General features: G+C 40.0%; 1 protein-coding gene across 5 annotated transcripts in view; it reads right to left on the reverse strand.

The window, feature by feature from the left end:
* LOC108023618 (PDF receptor) overlaps nt 1-20,082 on the reverse strand; it is a 31,759-nt gene extending 11,677 nt beyond the window's left edge. For 2 of the 5 annotated variants that reach the window (XM_044093358.2, XM_050886504.1), the window contains exons 1-2: nt 19,792-20,076; nt 17,239-17,500 (exon numbers count right to left, since the gene is read on the reverse strand). The gene's annotated coding sequence lies outside the window, so the exon portion shown is untranslated. Of the gene's footprint in view, nt 1-17,238; nt 17,501-19,791 lie in introns of all 5 variants that reach the window. The other 3 variants (XM_017093227.3, XM_017093226.3, XM_017093228.3) reach the window with 3 other exon arrangements.
* Nucleotides 20,083-21,739: the final 1,657 nt, after the last annotated feature.

Here is a 21,739-nt window from a genome sequence, read left to right on the forward strand (position 1 = left end):
GCAACGAAGCATGTATATATTTCCATCTGGTTTTTTGCGAAACGCACTGTAGTCTGTGAATCCGGGCCAATTAAGTCGCAACAAAGGATTTTTCAATTGAAAGTTCGAGCAAATGTTTAAACAGTAGAAAAATTAATCTTAAATTTAAGGGATTTCCCAGGGAAAAACGAGGCCAGACAAGTGGCTGCATTAAAAGACGATTCCACTTTGTTGGGGGGAGGGGGCTTCGCGTTTCGGGGGTCACTGTTACATCACCTTTTGGCCAGAATCTCTCTTGTGGCAACCGAAAGCGGGTGGTGCTTTGCTTTTGTCACCGCAGGACATTTGCCGCTTGGCTGAGCCACTGCAGCTGCTTATACAATTTGGCATTGAAACTGCCACTGTTTGCAGTGGGCTACACAGGGAGAAAACAGTTGGGGGCCCTCAAAAAATAGTGGATGCCGCTTACCCAGCCCAAAGTCGAGGCTATTTCAACCTGGCTAGATACAAAAGCATCCCAAATATATAAAAATCAATCTTCAAGTTGGCATTCAATGTACATAATACTAATTTCCGTCTTTAAAAAGTCCTGAGCAAAACTTTTGAAATAACACAGTGTGAATGGAATCCCAAGAGAAGTGAATTACACCTTAAGGGTTAGGTTCCGTATATTTTCTGAATCTTACGAAAGTATTCTACAACTTTTCTTTCACTGTAACCCACTGGTAGAGCAGTTTTTGTTCTTCTCAGTTTGGTTTTTCCTTCACATCTTGGATCGATGCAAGTGTCTTGGTCACGGGCTTGTAATTGAATAACTAAGGAAAACTCACCTAAAAGGGAAAATTCAAAGGGGCGCAATTCTAATGAATGGCAATACCGATTCCGCCTCGCCGATTTCAATGTTGATATTTTATATTGAAATCCATTTGACAGGCCGAACAGATTTTGACAGCTCGTCAAGTTGTTTTGTGCGGCCTTAGATTGAGTGCCGTACAGTTTTCTGCCCCCCACAGATTTTCCATTTCCATTCCCATCACCCCCGCCCCCCGCCTAAGTTCCCTGAATCGTAGACGGAAAATTCCGGAATGTGCGGGTGAATGTGTGCAACTGTTGCATTACTGATTACGCTATTGCTGTGCAATTTGCCAGATTGACACTCCATAAATCAATATCATTGGGACAGATATACGGAACGTGCCGGCCTAGCAGCACTTACTGCCATTTTGGTTCATTTGCTCATTTGCTGGCACTGCCAGTTACAGTCGCAATAATAAATGAAGTAAGTGCAGCGCACACCCGTGGCTGTGGCAGTGCCAGAGTGTTCACTGTACCCATTGATTCAGTGGCAGGTTCAGTGTCAATGCCGCACAGACAAATTATTGCATATACTTGAAAATAATACAAACAAGGGAGTGTTATTTCGTAGAATAGTATACACCGACAAAAAGTAATGAGAAGTTGTATTCGCTTTTAAGAGATTAGTAGTATAAAAGTGTCCGTTTTTGGATCTCTCAATATTATAAGCTCTTATGTATTCCCATTTGATTGAACTTAACTTTCTCTAATTTCTTCAAAGGATACATTTACAAGAAATTTAAGGTCACACTACAAGTTTGTAATGACTTGCAATTATACCTGGCAACACTTTAATTTTATCACATTTTTTGAGCCGTTTTAAGAGCCCCATGACCTTGTGAAATACTGCATATTGGTCGACTACAACATTTTTCTCAGTGTGCAAATGCCCAACAAAAGACGTTCGAATGGCTCTCAATGAATTAAACATTCTCAATGGATTACTGTCTTCCAAATGGACAGCCATTCGATGCAATTTCGTGGCTGCTTTTTCAAAGGGGGAATATCGAGGTCACAAAAGAGTTTACCGCTTTGTTTAATCGCTGCTCCATTTTGCATTCAATTTGTGTTTGTTCTCAAATCATTTAAATGACAATTGAATTTAAGTGGCCGACAATACAAAAAATGTTCTTCTACGAGCAGCTGGCATTTTCTACACCATTTGGTCTGAACGATGTCCATGAAATTGTATAGGGCTATTTGCTTAATTGAAGGTTTCGTAATCTGTTCGTATCGGCATTGACTTGAATTTGAAGAAACTTTTACATAATATCAACCTTTGGCAGTGTTTCATAACATCAAATCACGCACTTCTGCGTCATTCGCTTGCATTTGTCTAAATATATGGTGTATTTATATCTTAAATGGCATAGACACCTTACGCAATTTATTCGGAACCCAAAAGTTCAGTGACCAATACAAATAAGGCGGAGACTTACGCAAACAGATTACGTGGAACACCAGCTCAAACGTTCGTTACAACGTTGCTCAATAATAAGCTAGTTACATAATGTTTATTCAAATTTGCACAGCTTTAACGGGCACCTGTTGATAGCCCAACCTCTGAACCCATGAACCTGTGAGCCCCAGCAAGCCCAGGAGCCCCAGCCCCCCCAAAAAGCCCCTCCAATCATCAGTATGGTTATGGACCGAACTGTGTGGTACACAAAGAAAAATAAATATATTAAGGACATGTTCTTGAGGAAGATCTTTTCAATCAAAATACTTTTATACGCCATAATTCATGAGTCGAACTAAGTATTAAAAAAGATTAGAAATGTAAAACCATATGGTCATTGTAATTTAAAAAATCCTTGCTTAAAGTTATATATATTTTTAAAATATATATTTTCCTCATATCCAATTATATTTTGTGGCTGATAATTTCTCGCTTAAACGAAAGAATTTCATTATCCATGTATATTTAGAAGAGAGTTGTGTTTTTAAAAGGCGTTTTCTTTATGAACTATTGGGCAACCTTCGGTAAACCAGTCCTCCTAGGGATTAATTGGGCAACTAAATAAACAAAAAAAGCAGCTTGGACGAATATTTCGATGAGTGTAGGGACAACCAAGGTTCGTTGCTTGTTTGCTCTCGTTCACCTCAACGTTTTGTGGCCCAGGGTGCTGGCAGATTGGCAGCGCGGCAGTGGCCCCAAATTGGCTGGCCGGCATCCCACAGGCCCACCCAGCCCGTTCGACCCACCCTCGCCCGCTTAACCTACCCCCTAAGCTCTGGCCACGAAGGAAATTCTTTACTCGTTAGCCCGGCACAAGTCGCAGCCAGACCTTGACAACTAGGCAACAGGATCTCAGCGGCTCTGGCGCTTTTTTGCCCACCAAAACCCTACACATAAGAATGCACACTCAGGGAAAGTTAGACATCGAATTTGTATAATTCGTCCTTCCAATTGATTGAGCTACATTTTCTCCAATTTCTGCAAAGGATTCATTTATGAGAAGTTTAATAATGAAATGTAATGTAAGTTATGGTTATGGCTGTACTTTATTTTTGCATTCCATTATAATTCATAAGTTTGTTCATTTATGTGGGCTGGCACCAAAAACTTGAAGACTTGCAGAATTAAAATTAACTTTTCTACAGATTTATTTTTAAGAATTTGCTCTCGGTGCACCTTGCTGTGTTTTTATATATTTGGCAGACTGCCAGAATAATTCTCGTAACTCTCGTTTTGGTTCGTTGGCTGATTGTTGTGGTCGCCTGCTTTCCTGCTTTTCCGCCTTCCTGCTTCTCCGCTTTTCAGCTTTCCTGCACCGCCGACAATCCGTGAATCTGGTTCTATATATCTGTAGCTGTGTCAGCAGATGTATCTTTGCCGCTCGTTTATTTGCCCCAGCGGTTTTGATTTGCGTTTCGAATGACATCAAAATAATGACTCGCTCCTAATTGTTCGCAATACAATTATGCATAATTATGTTGTTGTTACTTCCAATCCATTTCGGACCCTCTGTTATTGTCATAATAATGTCGTAAAGTTATTGTTTGATGGGGCCATCTCTCGCTCGGCTCGGGTTCGTTGCCTATTGAAATGTGTGAAAAAATGCCTCCATTCTGCCCTCACATCTTCTTTTTGTGGTATTGATTGAAGGCAAGTTAAGTGATTTCCAGAGTAATGTTGGAAGAGCTTTAACAGCACTAAAAAATATCTGATATTTTGAGTATTTTTTTTCGCGGAAAACACAATCCATTTCCCAATTTCCAACAGCAACGAGAGCCCAAGTGATTTCTTGCTATTAATAACAAGCTGTCAAAACTGAAGAATTCGATAGAACCCAGTGGTATATACTTGTGTGAGGCCACTGAAAAAACAGACAGTCAAACCAATAAAACGACAGAAAAATGGATTTAGAAATAGTTTAAATATATATATATATTAACTATTTTTTAACGCACCGCGATTTTAAACTCCCAAGTCGTTAGGCAGGCCTAATACCTTCGCTTAATCTGGGCTTTCCCCGGTTTTCTGCAGTGCTGCTCTACGGCTCGAATTCAATCAGTGCAGATGGCATACAAAATAACCATGGATGCAGTTGCAACTGCAGCTGAATGTTAATGGCCAAGTCGGAGCTGAGCTGCCGTCAATAGCCGGAACGGAGAAAGGCGAAAGGCAGGACGTGAAAGCCGGCAAAAAAGAAGCTCAAAGCTGGCAGCTGCATATTGTTTAACTTTTTTGGTGGACTTAACCCACTGACAGCCGCTGTGAAAGTGCACAGCGAGGTTAACCCACCACCAGCACCACTGCTGCCGCTCAGGATTGTCATGTAAAATTGTAATGGAATCCGGAATCCGGAATCCGGATTACGGATCAAAAGGACTCGACTTTGCTGTCAGGAGGGATTAAGCCAATTGAGTGAAGTGTCCAGAGGTGCAGAGGTGCGTGGGTGGGTTGATTTTAATTGAGGGTCGTGGATGAGGCGACAAGGTCAAGGGTCATCCCCTAACAGCTGACTGCGGTTGGCTAATTGCCCGCCCACCTACCGATGCTTTTGTGCCTCACATTTCGCCACTCGCATTTCCCATTTTGCATTCTTCCATTCTGCATTTTGAGTTTTCGAATTTCGCATTTCCCATACATGTGGCAGGCACTAAGTGGCCACGCCCTCTTTTAACCGACGCCTCCTTGGGCATTCCCTTTGTGAGCCGAGCAAGTCGGCCAAGCAGCTTATGGCCACTATGTGCCCTCCGCGTCGGACCCACAGGCCCACCCACATCCCCATCCATACCACATCCACCATTTACGCCATATATCCGGCATATATCCTGCTGCAAAAAATTATGTAGCATACTTTGCTGCGCTCTGCAGTTCTGTGTTTTCTGCGTTCTGTTTTTCGGGGTTTTTGGGGTTTCCGTTTGACTGCCCCGCCTTTTCGCCACCCGTCTTTTGTGTTTTCCACACTTGGGGAAAATGCATTATGCCACCGTTTCTTTTCTGGCTACACTGACACAAATAATGAAGATTTCCATTCCTTTTACACTCTATGTTGGCCTTCATTTCATTTATAACCAGGAATTTCCAATTAAAATTAATAAATTGCTTGATTGTATTTAATATTTAATTTGTTTTTTTTTTAACTATGAAAATTATACTCAGTATTATATTTTCCATATATAACGCCCTGCTAATCGATTTTTAAATTTGGAAAACCTCACAAAACCAACGTTGTCTCACAGTGCCCTCTGGATTAGCATAACTTTGAAGCTGGCTGGGCTTTGGCAAAACCACAGACAAGATGGAAACTCTTTATTCCTTGGCAAACAAACACATATATGGCCGGGCGGTACAAGAAAAATATTTCAGGCTTAAAGTGCTGGGTTCTTATGGCATCCACGCCAAGGTGATGACACTCGCCGGCAGCATAACGTTAAAGGTAAGTTGTGTGAAATATGAGAATTGTGTGCAATTAAATCAATAAAATCACATTTAATTGGCACTGATTGAAACCGAACTCTTTGCGGGAAAAGTGCGGCTATGGGTTCCAAAGAATAGGTTTAAGCAGAATGAAATCAGGCCATGCAGGCCGACCGTGGGTGGTGCTGTGACCAGGGGAAAGGGATGCTGGATGCCTGATGGGATGACCCTGAAACTGGGAAATAGCCGGTTTCAGGGCTCGCTGTCTGATTAGATAATAAGCCTCCGCTGGCGACAACGTCAAAGGGCCTTGGATGAACTACTCTTCCGGTTCCGGGCTAATTGGACTTGGCTGGAGTCCAGATATTCGCGCTTCGATTAATTTCGCATACTAATTGAATCGATTGCAGCTAGTGCACAGCAACAAGAGCGACAACGGCGAACGCCCGCACACATGGCGTATGATTAATATGGATCATAAAATTCATTACGCATACGCAACGGCGACCGCAAAACAATGCGGGCGCCACAGCCAATCGATTGCCCCCCTCGTACACCCACATACACACAATAAAATTAAATAAAATGCCATAATATAGCGGTAAATCAAATAATTTCTATGGCTTGTTTTGTGTGTTTCATGGAAAAAGGTTTTAAATGAGACGCCATATCGCTTTCACCAATCAGATTATCAATTACACAAAAATTTCCATCTTCTTCGATGGCAGAACCTGTGCCCTCTTCTGATTTAAATGGATGTTGGACGCCTCTTCTCGTTGAAATTATTTCAGATTCAGGATTGACCCTGAATTCGCGTTGTTTTTCTGGCATTGACTTCAGTTCCCACAGGCTACCCATAAATTATTCGAAGGTTAATTGGTTTTTAGTATTCTTAAGTCCCTGCTTTTTATGATTTAAATTTTTTACGGGGGTATAATTGCCATAAATCAGGGATGTGATGTGATGTTTTGTTGGAAATTATCAACTAACGACTTTAATAAATTTGTAAATAATGTACCTATATTTATATATGTTAATTTTATATATGTTAATTTTTTTAAATTTTAATAATCATAATTTAACCTTTATAAACTGTGTTGTAGCCCTCAATTAAGCTGTCAGTTGACTTTCCCTCCGGTTAGCGGAGTGGCCGCGGTGCCACGCCCACTGCGAGGCGAGATGCTTAAATTGTTCGCTTTTCTGCTGCGCTCTGCACTTTCTACTTTCCACATTCTTCTTTCCCAAAGACAAAGGACGCCGAAATATCAGACAACGCCAAAAGGTTGTTCTATGTGGGCGGTGGGGCTGTGGGAAAGCGGACGAGGAGGAGGCTTTCTTCTTATTATGTATTATGTGTATTATTGTTGTAAGTATTATTATGGCTGGCTTTGTTTGCCAGACTCGGTTGGCCAGGCCAAAAACTGTTGCATTGTTCCGGCTACGCAATCCACACAAAAAACGGACGAAAAAAAATGAGAAACACACACACACAAAATACAAAACAAAAGCTGCGGCACATGCCACGTTTTTTTACTGCCCACAGTTCGCGAGGAGGAGGGGGAGAGGGTGTGGCAAAAGGGCAGAGAGGGCGTGGCAGGGACCGGGTCTGGGGCAAGACAATGCGGCAATGAAATATTATACCCAGAGTCCACTGTAATCGCAATATCTCAAGTCGTGTTGGGGAACAGTGGATCCAAAACACATTTCCAGCTAATAAATACAAGATTTATAATAAAAGAGATATAAAGTGGGAAAATATGTGTCTAAGATGTTGTATAATTAATAAAATTATATGAAAAAATTGCCGGAGAAATACAAAGGTCAAGCAAAAAATGTGTATTTAAATGATAAATGAAATAGTGCCATTAGGGCCATTTTACAAACAATTTGAGAAGTTATAGTAAAGCAGAGAGCAAGTAATTGAAATAAATATCCATATCTTCAAGCCACATTGTCGAGTTGTTCTCCGAAAGAAAATTTGCATCAAATACATACAACTATTGATTTCGATACGGTGCCATTATTTTTGCCCCTAGTTTTGAGTTTTGTCCCCGCAGCTTGGCCTGCCATTTATGTTAATCAGCAGAGCAGCACTGAAAGGCGGAGGCAGTAGGGCTCAAACACTATACGATATACAATGTTGTTTGTGTGTGTTTGCAGATGCTTAAAATGTTCCACATGCCGCGGGAAAGAGACAGCCAGTGGGGGCAGAGATAGGGATAGGAATGGTGGGGCTGCAAAGATTTGCATATAAAGCTGTGGCGACTGCCATGCATCACTGGTTCTACTTATAAATGAGTTGTTGTAACAAGAAGAAGAACGTGCCATGTGTGCGTTTGAGTGTGGCCATGTGTGTGTTTGAGTGCGGCGAGAAAGCAGTGTGACCTTGATCTTGATATGCTATCTTTTTCCCTGGCTAGAAAGAGAGGTTGAATGACATATTTGCTTGGCGAAGAACAAAATGAATAAATCAATTACGGTTTCCTTAAAAACAGCTTAGCATTTGCGAGTAATTTAAACAGAATTCCTGTACGAAAAAGAAACTTTAAAAAAGGAGAGTGTTAAAAATAGCTGTAAAGAAAAGTTGAGCTGCCTTATAATTGCATTCCATAGATTCCATTTTATTTGCATTCTTTTCGCCCGCTGTGATTTTTTATGCTCCAGCTTTTCCACTTTTTCCTGGGCTTGCCTGCGAGGGTTGGCAACAAATTGAATCGCCTTTATTGGATCCTATTACTTTGCCATTTATTTTCAAATATACCTTATTTCCAGGACCACTTGGCTGGCCATCGATGGGTATTCAGCTGTGAGTCTCGGGCAATTGAGAAGTTGGCCAGAGAAGTGGCCAAAGTTTTGCATACTGAACTCGAAAGGATGCATTCTCTTAGCAGCTGTTTTTGAGATTTTTCCCTCTATTTTTATGATGATAAAGTTTTTAATTATTGTTTGCATTTTTTCCCGAACGCCGGCAAATGGCCGCCAAAATGACCAACAGCGCTGGCCGGGTTTTCTTGTTGTCCTTGCCACGATTTTTCCTTTTTTCCCCCATATTTTTCTAGTTCACCCTTTTTAGGCTTTCTCCTCTCGTTTTGCAACGGCCGACGACCACGACGACTAGGCCTGACATCAAAATTCACGGCTGACCTTGCCACTTGCTTTGTGAGGGGAAGAAAAAAAAACTATAAATCCTCTCACACAGATATGGACACACGCACACATAGACAGCTGACCGCGTCGCGTAATGGTGTGTGTGAATGTCTGTGGTGTGTCCTTAAAACCATTCGCCTTTTGGCATTTAATTAACTTTCTCGGTTTGCGCGGCATTCCCCCTTACTTTTTTCCTCCTTCCCTTTATTCCAGATTATAAATATTTAAGAAGTACATCCTTTTTAAGGTAAGAATAAATTAAGGATAATTCTTTGCAAGCCCTTTAACGTTTTCTTTATGTCATGTGTGGATGAAGACTAGATAGTCGCCTTAAATAAATTTCCTTAATTTAAGAAACTGATTTTTTGTTGCCTTTAAAATAATTACTTATTTAGTTAACGGTGTATTTAATATGTTTCAACACGTGGTCCTTCGCTTATTTTCCTTATTTTTCCAACATCAGTAACGTAAAACATAATGAAAGCTTTGAGAAGAAACCTCTTATATTTTTCTATTTAACATGAATGATTCCTCAGTTCGTTGAACCTTTTTATACTTATAAGTGGTTCACATGTTTTACAAAATTAAGAACGATTTGCGAACCCTTTTCGTTATTTAATTTTAAGCACACAGAGAGCTGTGTAGAGTCAAGGGGTTTTCAAGAGTCTACACAACGCAGCTGAAACACTCTTACGAAATAAATAAAAAGCTAGCATATGGAACATTTTTGGCATTTTTCCGTTCGCCCCCAGCTAGGTTGGCTTAGTCCCTTAAATACTTACATATGTTGCCAAATTAAGTTGAAAAGTCAGCTTATAGTTGCGGCCCAAAGGGAATCGGTGATGAAAGGCCCAAAGTGCCTTGCAGCTGTATGAGTGTTTCATGTGGCACCTGCCGTATGCAAATTTGCAGAAAGTTAAGTGAAATTAGCGGCTTGTGACGCCCAGGAGACAAGTCCTTCGCCGCCCACTTTTAAGAATCCAAAATCTGTCTGGTTTTTCCTCCCATCTCCGGAAAAAATCTTACATTTGCCTTTCAAATTATTGCCCAAAGGCAACGAAAACAATTAGGGACTTACGAAACAACCTTTTTAATATTTAATATTACCGTAGCTGTTTCTATGCAAATACATAATCTTAAGTAATTATTTTATAATAAAAAATTAAAAAATTTCATTTTTGGAATAATTTATAATTATATTTTAAAACAACCTTAATCTTTTGATACAATTTTTCTCTGTGCAGCAACCGCCTTTCCCCTATGCAGTGCACTAGGTGCGAAAATTGTTGATTCCCAGAATCTGCAACTTTTTAAATTTTGCTGGCATTGCAACGCGTGACTAATTGCCTTCTTAGCTTATTTTACGCAGAGAAAATGTCATTGGGGAGAATTCCCCATGGGGGTGGTGGAGGTGGCGAACGAGTGGTTGGGGCCAGGACCAAGAGAAGGACCGGGAGCAAGACCAGCACTAGTGGTCGTGACAGCAACTTTCATTTGACATTAGTCAGTCGCCGTCTTTGTGGTCCTGGCAATTGCAATTTGCCAATTATGCTCTGCTTCCCTTGTGCAAGGACAACTGAGATGTGCATAAATTAAGGATCACAAATGGGGTTGCGAGTGGGTGAAAGTGGGCGGAAGTCGGTGAAAGGGGGGGACAGTGGCTGCTCTAATGGCGTCGATTCAATTAGAAAGTCTGGGGGTATAATTGCCATGGCAGCCCAATGAAATTGACAACAAGTCGACGTTGCGGATGTCAGACACAAAGGCTCCTCCAAAATCCTGCCTAATCAGGGTCTAAGTCAAAACGTTAAACAATAAGCCATAAACAGTTGAGTTTGAAATTTTTGTTTTTGAATGAGTCTCATATGGTATTTTTGTCCTTTTGTACGGCACTTTGAGTTGATCAGGGTCAGACTGCGTGAATTTCCTCAGTTTTTTGCAGTGCAGCCACACCACTGAGGGTGTGTATTTGACTGTATTTATATGCCCACAGGCGTACACAAAACCAAGCAATGTAATGTCACATAAGGATGCGATGCCGAACGAGGAGGAGAAGAAGCGCTTCCTTGGCTTCTTCTTCTTCGCCTTCTGCTTTCACTGCATCTTGCTGTGCATCTTCCCTCCACTCATTGTTAGCCTACGGCAAATGCAGTTGTTGGGCCAAAAAGAAAAAAGCGAAAAAAAGAAAAATAAAAGTAAGGCATAATAATGTGTAACATGTCATGTGGGTGTACGTGGGCGAAAATCAATAACAAAATCTTCGAAAAAGTGTAAAAAATAGATTGTGTAAGGCACAGACTTTATCCCGGTTTGACATGCACTGGCCGAGAAGTTGGAAGTGTTCAAATTTAATTAACACCGAATTCCTTATAATTTCTAATTGTCCTTTAATTATATAGAGAACCCGTGCTTGGCCTAATTGACAGCAACTTAAATTGATTTGGCAAATGAAAGGCATTTGTGGTTTGTGCAACAACAAGAGTTGTGGCTTGCATTTAAATTGAGATTTTGTCACATATTTTGATAATTGGTGGAAATATTTAAATTTGATTCTGTAAAAATAATTATTAATAAATTAGTTTGCTTCAGAAAACAATTAGATTTTAATGTGAAAAATACAATACAAAACATTTTGTAGGTAAGGTATGGGCATAATCAACATGTCCCGAGCTTTTCTCTCAGCGCAATGCAAGTGCAAGGATTATGAAAGTCACGTAGACTAGTCATAGGTGCAAGGATCTCTCGCACATACACTCAGTCGCACACACACAATTGCCTGGAGCGTCGAATTCCGTTTTAAATGCGCATTGCCACGCCCACTTTGCCCCAGTGGCATCCTTGCTGTGTCAGTGTGTGTGAATTTTCACTAAGCCGATTTAGCTGCGAATTCTGCACAACAACAACTAGAACACGTCCTGAGAGCCGCACACAGATACTTTTGCGCGAGTGTGTTGGGTTACAGCCCATTGACAGTTACCTCCTGCAACTCGCACTTGAGGGATTTCCGAATTTCAGAATTCCGGCACAGTTTCGCTTTTCACTGTCCGATCGCCACATAAATGGACTTTAATCCGCTGCTCGCAGTTCCCTGAATTGCTTTCAGTGGCAGCTTAGCCCAACTATTCGTTTGCCAAGCAAAATAAAGATGGTCAAAAATTAAGTTTTTCTTATTCCATCAGTTAAAGTACCGTCAAACGTGGGCGTAAATCACTTTCGCAGGCTTTCCTATAAACAAATCACGAAATATTCCCATGACTGTTCTATCTATTAAAATCTGCCTTGAACGAAAATAAACTTTTAAGTAAACAACAAGTAGTGGTTCTCAGGTTCAATTTTATGTTCAAAATATTCCTGAAGTCTATAAGCTCTAAGTAAACCGTGATTCAAGCCATACTTACAGAACAAGAAAGGTATGGACATACACAACTTCTCTTCAAAATGGTTATAAATTGAATTTATGGTCGGACGTAAATCAATTTTAGAGGCTTTTTCATAAACGAATTTTTGAATTTGCTGAAACTTGAAGGATTTACAGATATACAGATGTGTTCTAAACAAAAATGCCATTTTGAGTGGGCAGCAATTAATTTAAGCTACAGTCAGAATAAATTTTTGAGTACAATGTAAGGACCACGATATGTTAATTTGTTCCTATTTTTAAAGTTTTACATATTGGATTGGTGTATCTTGAGAGACCATTTCATGATTTCAGTCACCAACGCAATAAAAAGAAAACTCAGAACTGCAATAAATTTTTTGGCAAAACGATTAAATTACTTAATAATATTTAATTGCTGGACCATCTCCGCGGGATTGCCCAGTTAAGATTTAAGTTTCCTGGTTAATATTTTATGGCTGCCGGCTTCCGGTGGAAAGGCATCCGGTTGAAGTGTACTTTTTGTACTTTTGTGTGGTGTTTTTCATGGCGATTGCCGATTTCCGATTATCAGGCTGCATCGTCGTCAACCATTTGAAACGCCTCCCAACGTTTCCCAACTGACGTCAATCGATGGGTCCCATCCCTTTCGTTTGATTAAAAATAAACTTTGCATCGTTTCGGGCTCTGTTTTCACTTACTTCCCAAGTTTTTCTTTTTATAAAAATGCCAAAAAAATAACTATATAATTGATTTATTGTTTCAACAGCATCTCCTTTGTTTTCCCGTAATTCCCCGCCGGTTGTTTTTATGCGATTTTCGTTCGCTGATGCCAATAAAGTGTTTTTCGTATATATCAAATTCAGCGTTAAATGCAAGCGGAACGAAAAAAAGACCCACGGGCAGCATGTTCTGGGAATCAAGGGCCAAATACGATTATCACAGGTTCATGGTGGATGTTATTTGCTTGAAAAAGGATAGACTGGTCATTTATAGAATGTATTGTACAAAATAAAATTAAGAAAGTTGTATAGACTACTTTTCGCTTACAATTTGTAAGAAATACGATTGCTTTCTGTATAAAAAGAATTCAGGTTCAAACAGAGTTCTTTCGAGTTATATATGAATAACACGTTTAGGCATATTTACTATGAAAAAGGGGTATCAAAGCGTCATTATAAAAATCCTTTAGTCCAGGCATTTTTTACGATTTTCGCATAGTGGAAAGCAGACTGCCATTTGAATTCAAATTGTAGGTCAGCGAGAAAAGGCGTAACAAAGAATGAAAGCCAAATGAAATTACATAGTAATCGAATAAATAAATGTATATTTTTAGAATACTACAAGGCTTTTTATGCCCGCGGAAAAAGTTGGATATTAATTGATTTCCCCCCCTTACCCTGCGTTACATTTCAATCACATTTTGTGCTAATAAATTGTAGAATTTACCCTTCTCTGCCCGCCCACTTTTCCAGCCAGTAACAAACATCAGTAGAGCATCAGAAAAACATCAGAAAAGCTCAGCTGAGCTAAATGGGAAGCCAAGAGTGATTAATTAGTTGCGCTGGAAACGGATTCACGTGCTTTATGAACAATTGATATTTGAGCACTAGCGAAAATTATGAGCGGGAACTGCGAGTAGATGGTTGACATTTTCACAACCAATACTTGAAGCGGAAAGTGAAATACCCACTCAGAAATGGCAGTGTTTTGCGGAATTTTGGCACGCAGAGCGGATTGAAATTCACCAAGCCCTTGAAAATCAATTTAAGACCATGTGATTTTTCTTTGAAGTCCCCTGCGCCCAACTCCTTTTTTTGAGTCCTGCCCTAATAATGCCATACCTCTTCGCTTTCTTTAGTTGTTTTGCCAAATGCCCTATAATATGAACTCAAAACCACGGGAGTGTGGGAAATATGATACTATGGAATTTTTCCTTTTCCCAAAAACCAAATAAACGCAAATCAAGAAACTATTTGGAAATAATATTAAATCAGACAATACGCATGTGTATGTTTTTATTTGGTCCAGAAAAATAACTAGGAAATTATATATAATATAATATTTTGAAATGTGTGTTTTGGGGGCCCACATCTTGGATATTGCATTATTTTTTCCAGGATTTCCTTAAAAATTAAAATTTAAATTGACTTTTTAACTTCAAAATGTTAAATTTTGTCATTTTTAATTTTAAAAAATTTTATTCAGGCCTAAGAAAGGTTTTATTCATTATTCATAATAAAAATTCAGAATAAAATAAATACTATTAGAAAAGCCTATTAAATTGTTAGCGTAAAAAAAGAATGCGACACAGCCGTCAAATATCAAATAAACACTTTGAAAAGAGCGAAAAAATTGACATTTAATGAGCTTTGCCCAGAATATACTCCCCTTTTTCATCTAGCATTATTTGGAACGCTGGCGTGTGAGTGGCTTATGGCTCAGACGAACCGACAAGGACTTATAATTAGATGAAGGGCCCTTGGCACGGTTCCGTTTTCGGTTTCTCCGGCACTGTCCAACTGCCGGGGCTTCACTGTGCCCCATTTGGGGCGGTCGAGACTCGCTCTCCGAAATAGACCCGCTTTGTTTACGCTTGGCTCCTTTGTTTAGACACTTGCTGGCAAACTCGCAGCTGATAAACAAATTTTCGGCGCTGCCACTATTAGCACATTACGCATACGCCACCGAGCCGTGCAGCCGAGGAGGGCTCCATGCCGAAATCCGAAATGCTAAGATCTGAAATCTAAAATCCAATCCGGAATTCGCCTTTGCATCCGCAATTCAAACATTTTATTTGTGCTCCGACACATTCCGCACTTGTCCCCTCGAAAAAGCATTTGACACAGTTCGAGCGAGGGAACTTTTGTTATTCGAAAGGCGGGGGAAAATGGGCGAAACACTTGACGGGCGAAGGAAAAGGTTTTCGGCCACGTCGGTGCACTGCGAAAATGCCAGCAACAGTGGGGGCAATACAGGTATGCAACAATACAAAAACTCAATGAAGGAATATTTAAATTATGAAAATGTGTTTTATATTGATGATACCTCATATAAATTGAATGAATCTGACTGATTCGATTTATATTAATGATAAACTCATTAAAATATTTTCAAATAAGAAATGTTTAATAATTAAAAATGTATTTCATAGGAATTGGTATCATTACAATTGACTTTTAAAGTTTTTTTTTAACATTCAGTTTCAATAGGTTTTATACCTTATAAAATACTGATGAAATTTACTTATACTAATGATGTACTAAACAACAATTTTTGGACTTCACATTACACTTTCCCATAAAATATAGGTATACAAAAAGTACTCAAATTAAATCATAAATAATTTTTAATGGTAAAAAAAATAGCTACCGAATGCTATTTATGTTCTTTGGACTCAAAAGGTGCCAAACTGCCTAACTTTTCCTGCGGCTTATGAGTTTAATATAGTTCAAGGCCCCGGGAAGTTGGGCCTAAGAAGGGACCCAAACTCAGCTTAATTGACTCAACAATTTGGAAACTTTCGCCCGGCCTTTTCCCCAAGTGCAGGCGAATTGAAGCGGTGAAGTGGACAGATGTGGTCGAGGTGGGATAGCACTTTCGCAAGTGGCACAATTTGATTACAAGAACGTTTAAGTTGGCCGCAGGATTCTGGTTCCGATAATGAGGTGGGCAGGTTGCAGGATGCAGGTTGCAGTTCCCAGATGGCAGGCTGCACATGGTCAGGTGGTTGGGCACTCTGGCGGGGATTCGCCACCTCAATTTTCCCAGTTCATTAGAGAGCGAGTCAAGGACATTTAAAGTCTCCTCCACGGCACACAAAAACACTTCACGCGGCACTTTGGACAATGCTAACGAGCTCCCACATCGTCCTCATGTGCACACATATGTCCATACATATATGAGCTGCACTGTATGGCAGTGCACACTCTTGAAATATAAATACTAAATGTCGTTTTCTCTCCGGTTCATGTGTAAGATGAAAAGATGCAAGGCTCAAAGATGCAAAGATGCCAGGATGCGGCGAATGCATACAAAAGTTTTTCGGGGAAAATGGGAGAAATGTGAAAATGGAGTGGCAGACAGCTTGTTTATCACACAATAAAGAAGTTATAACCAGAGTATGACATGTGTAAACATTCGAACCGCAAACGATTTGATTTGGATATGCCAGTTTGAAGAGTGGGATCTGCTCCGCCTGGGTTCATAAATATTTATCCCAGAATATTGCAGATGCGAGTGCATATTTTCCATTTGCGCAACGCATTTACAGACTGTGCAACAAGTTTAGAAATAGTTGCGGGAAATGACTTAGGGTTTTCACCCACAATGGGAACAATTAACTTAAGCTCTGTATCGGAGGAATTTTTAAAATTATTATTAAGAGGAGAAATAAAAAACCAACACGGTTTTATTGGTTTTACATTACAACTTAATGTTTCCATTTCGTATGAGCTGATCACAGTCTAACATATGTAGTTTTGAAGTAAATGAAAAATTAAGGAATTGTAACTTTTTTAACCAACATTTTTTACTATCAACCCAACATGATATGAATAATGGTAACAAAATCAAGAGCTCGTGGTGAGTTATGCACAGAAAGAAGTTATTGATTTTGTTGTTAAAAACTTATAAAATAATAAACTGTTTGCTATGCAAAAGCAGTCTCCAAACTGCGATCATTAGATTTTATACAACCCATCGAAATGAATACTAGAATTCAGAAAGTCTGGCAATTAGATTGGAAACTCTGAACGCAATACTGGTAATAAATAAATAAATTACAGCAACCCCCGCCGCTGGCTGATATGATAATTTTCCACAATTATATCATTTGGCTTTGTGATTTCGTAATGAAGCCGTTGGGCCAAGATTAATGCAAACAATCCGGCAAAATAATGAATAAATACAAAAAGGCGGGCAAACAACGCACGAGTAGAAGAAGTCTCTATTATCACCAAAATGGTATTTAACCCACTAAAAGTTTGTTTGTTAACCAATTAACACTCACCCGCCGGTTTTGCTGCTGCTACTGCTGGTTTTTTCTTTTTTGTTTTGGTTTCCGGGCTCGATTCAAATATTTGTCGGTGCTTCTTTTTGTATTTTTAAGTGTTTTCGGGCGCTTAGTCTTAGTTTTTTAGTTGTTGTAGTTGTTTTTTTTTAATCAAAACTCGCGTTGAAAGCACAGCAAAAAAATGTGGTAGCTTGAACTTGAAAAACGTTTTCGAAAGCGGGTTTTGTAAATGAATTGGGAACTTGCTCTGCAAGTTTTTCTGGAAAAGCGAAACGAACGCCACGAGTGCCGAAGCCGTTATGACAGAATCTGGCTGGCAGCCGAGTAACTTATCCTTAGCGGAAAAGCGGAAAAAGCCGAGCGGAAAAGCCACTGCCCGACTGCCACTCGGCTTTGGGTTCTCGGCCATTTTCCCAGTGTGGCCGCTGTGCAACTGCACTGTGCGTAGCGTTTGGGAAAATCGGGAAATCGGGAAATCTCTCGCTCTTGCCTCTCTTCTTGCAATGCCAGTTTCACTGTTGTTTGTTTGCCTGTTTGTTTACTGTTTACTGCTGCTTCTGCCCCTTTCCTAGCCGTAGAATAAAAGTGAAAATAAATTTCCGTTGCCGGCAACAAACTCACAAACACACTCCAAACATCTGTGAAAATTACTAGGCAAAAAAGCGAAACAACTGATACGAACACTCTGACACTTTTAGACCATCAAAACACAATCCCTAAAAATATTGGCTTTTGTAGAAAAAATACAATTATTTTAAGGAAAAGCCTTAAACCAAATAAATATCTATAATTAAAATAAATTTATCTGTAAGATTGTCAAATTTTATTCTATTTTATACCTATACAGCTTTTCAAAATGGTTTATCATATTTTGAAGTTCTACAACTGCATCCACACCTATTATTAAAAGTCAGCCATTAATAAATTACAGCTACAAATACTTCCTGATGGCTTTTGAATTTTAAAATAGCAGCGTGGCCACAGTTGTCATACATTTCGATCTATTTTGGTTGGCAATGAATTCCGAATTTCCTTGACAGTCGTTCACCGGACAATTTCTGCTCTGTAATGATGATTGACGTGGCAAACAAGCCGGGAGGAGAGTGTGACAACGAATGATGGATGCCCTGAAAAGGATTTATGATGCTCAGAGTGCTGCGAAAGGGATTTATAGGGCGCCAAAATGTAGGCAGCACTTGCCAACTGGCCCCAAGAAGTAGGCAACACTTGCTGACACTAACAGTTGTGCGCAAAATATTAGGTGCGGACTTGAAAGAAATGACTTAAAAAATAAGTTGCACAAAATGTAAGAACTCTCATATGAACACAAAAATTAAACTTAAAAGTATTGAAATTTTATTTAGAGACCTCCCTTTTACCGCCTTTGATTTTCCCCCTTGATTACAATATCCCAAGGTGTCCTAAAGATGAATCCCCAACTGCTAGCGGGCAGATGAGGCCTTGAGTTATTGCGCCCGGGACTGCAACGCCGATTGTTGCTGCAGCTGCAGCATGCAACTGATGTTCCTCGGCGGAGCACGTGACCACCTAAGTGGGAATGGGGCCCAAACGCTATATATAGGCATATGTGCGCCTCGAATTGCTGTCACTGGCAAATGGGATATGCTATGCGCCCACGTCAACGCACGGTAACGGCAGCAGCAGCAGCAGCAACAACTGTTGCAGGCACGACAGCAACATCAGCATCACGGCAGCAACAGCAAGAGCACAGCAGCAACATCAGGAGCAACAGCAACAGCAACGACGTCAACATTGGCCTAGTCACGTTTTGATTCGTTTCTCATTCGTTTATTCCCGCTCTTTCATTTCGAATCATTTGGTTGGTTTTGCCTTTGTGCATTTGCTCGCCTAGAAGTCTAGAACAATGTGGAGTACCATAGGCTGGATTGGCAACTATGTCGCTGTAGGCTAGATCGGTATTCTATAAAAATCTCTAGGAGCTTAAAATCTTTTTATAACGATTCTAAAAGTATGCTACAATAATTTGTTCGTCCTGAAATGTTATACTCAATAGCCTCTACACTTTCTCATAAAAGTTCATGAAGTCGCGCGAATTGAATATTTATTTAATTTAATTTAAAAGGTCTTGGGTCTTAACAACCCTCTTAGAAGTATTTTACAGGGTATTTGAAATACGACTTCTGCCATTGGAGCGCAAGTACTTGCTTTTCAATTTGAACTGGACAAACGAAAAGAACAAAAAGTTGGAGAACAAATTGTGGAAAAACTGTGCCACCATCGGCCTGCAGTGTTTAATTATCGTCACTGACTAGCGGGATGAATCTGACAAACCGACTGACTGACTTGCTGACTGACTGACTGGCTGACTTACTGACCCATTTTGCATGTAATGCGGTGAAATGCCCCGCTCGTGCTCCGCACGTCCATAAATCAAATGCCGCCGCACACAGATGCTAGGCATTTGGACATGGGTGTTTGTTCTGGCCAAACAAAAAGTCTGCAGAATTCATAAATCAGGTAAAAGCACTCGAAGGGCTCGTGTGTTTGGATGTTGGAATGTTTGTTTACCGTTCCCAGTTGATGTTTATCTCCGAGATCGTTAATAAAAAAGGAAATTATGGCAAGGGGGATATCTGCAAGTGTGTTTTGGGCAAAAGATTGAAGGCATCACTTTTGTAGAAACACAGTTTTTGCCCCAGAAGTACTGAGTCGCTTGTTGTCCCTGAACCCCGGCACCTGCAGTTCCGATTAGACGTCTAATCTTTGTTGTTGTTTTGGCCTGCTAAACTATAATCTGGTTCCACCGATATTGTTACGGAATGGGGACTAGCACGTCCGACGATCAAGCGGCGTTGAGAGGCGACCGGCAACTGGGGGCGAAATCGAAACTGCAACTTAGCTCAAGTATCAGCTACATGCTGTTCTATATGCTAAGTGTCATATGCCATATGCCATATACCCTATATGCAGTCATAATGAGGAGCAAAAACAGTGTATCATCAGAGGCGGAAAGCATGGGGAAATTTAAGATACAGAGCAACAAGTACGTGGAAGGGGGGACAATGCTAATGGGAACAAAAGATGCCACAAAGACGGAATTTAAAACAACAGCGGCAACACCTGTAAGTGCAATATACATTTAAATGTGCAGCAGCAACACCGGGAGAAAAAGTAGCAAGGGCAACAAGGTGAGTAAGATTAAGATACATTTGCTTAGTTCAAAGAAATATGAGAAACTCAAAGATGGTAGATAAATAAATTGATAAATAAATATTTAAGAACAAATATACAAAAATGTAATGTTTATGTAACTTAAAGACTAAATAATAAGAACAACGATGCGACTTTGCAATCGCAATGGCAACTGCAACTTGTCTTCTTCAGAATTCTGCTGGATGTAGGGGCATAAATTACAGCAAATGAGAAAAGCGAATAAGTAAAAATTCAATAAACATCAGGAGAAATGTGGAAATGTCAAAGAAAATTTGCCGCAAATCGGACGAGAAGAGAGCTAAAACTGAAAACCCCTAGGCAAACAAATAAACTACGTGTTTTTCTAAATAAAGTCGACTTAATTTAAAATTTAGAGCCGCTTCGCGTATTTTTTGCAATCTGGGTGATGGATTTCTGCCTAAGATGAAGTGCGCCTCCTGCAGAAGAGCTTAGACTGAATGGGAAATGGTAGTAGGGTGGCAACTGGAGGTACATGGAAACAAAAGGCAAAAGCGCAGCTGATGACATCCCCCACCTTCTCCACCCACCTTGCCACCCACCACTCGAGTGGAAAACTAAAGTAACTTTTTGTTGTTATTTTGAATGGAGCAAAACGCTTGCGTGCATTATAATAATCAGAATCTCTTGTCTTTCCCTAGCCTGTCAACGCAGCTATCGTCTTCATCGCGCACTGACAGAAATATACCTATATTTAAATAATATTTTAATTAATAGGCATTTTAAGCAATTTGTCAACGCAGTTATCATGGACATCGCACGCTGACCAGTGTAAATATTTTAAAAATATTTCGTAGCTAATAATTATTTTAAACGATCTGTCAAGACAGTTTTCATCTTCATCGCCACTGAAAAAACAATTGTATTAGATATTTTAAATGATATTCGTTCGTTTTGCTATTAGTTTCTAGCGTTCCTTCTTTTTTTATTAAATATTATCTGCTCGACAGCATCTCAGCCTTTTAACATTTAACGATTTATTTCCACCCCTTTTCCCAGAACTCTATGCAGATTTTAATTTTTAAGTGCCACTCGTCGTCACCTGTACGAGTGGATTTTCCAAAGGGAGGAGGCGGGGTGGCGACTTTTCCGGGGGAAATGGTAAAATGCTGCAGGTGGTAGAATGCCCCTATTTCGGTTCCCTGCCCTTTCCGCCTGTTTTGCACGGTTTGTTTGCCTCGAATGCTTCCCTTTTGTCCATTTGAAAAGGAAAATAAAGGAAGAAATAGCGAAAATAAGAGAAAATATCAAGAAAGAAAAACTTGTGCAAATGAAGCGTTAAATT

Source organism: Drosophila biarmipes, chromosome X (genome assembly GCF_025231255.1).
Source record: "Drosophila biarmipes strain raj3 chromosome X, RU_DBia_V1.1, whole genome shotgun sequence".
NCBI classification, from domain to species: Eukaryota; Metazoa; Arthropoda; class Insecta; order Diptera; family Drosophilidae; genus Drosophila; species Drosophila biarmipes.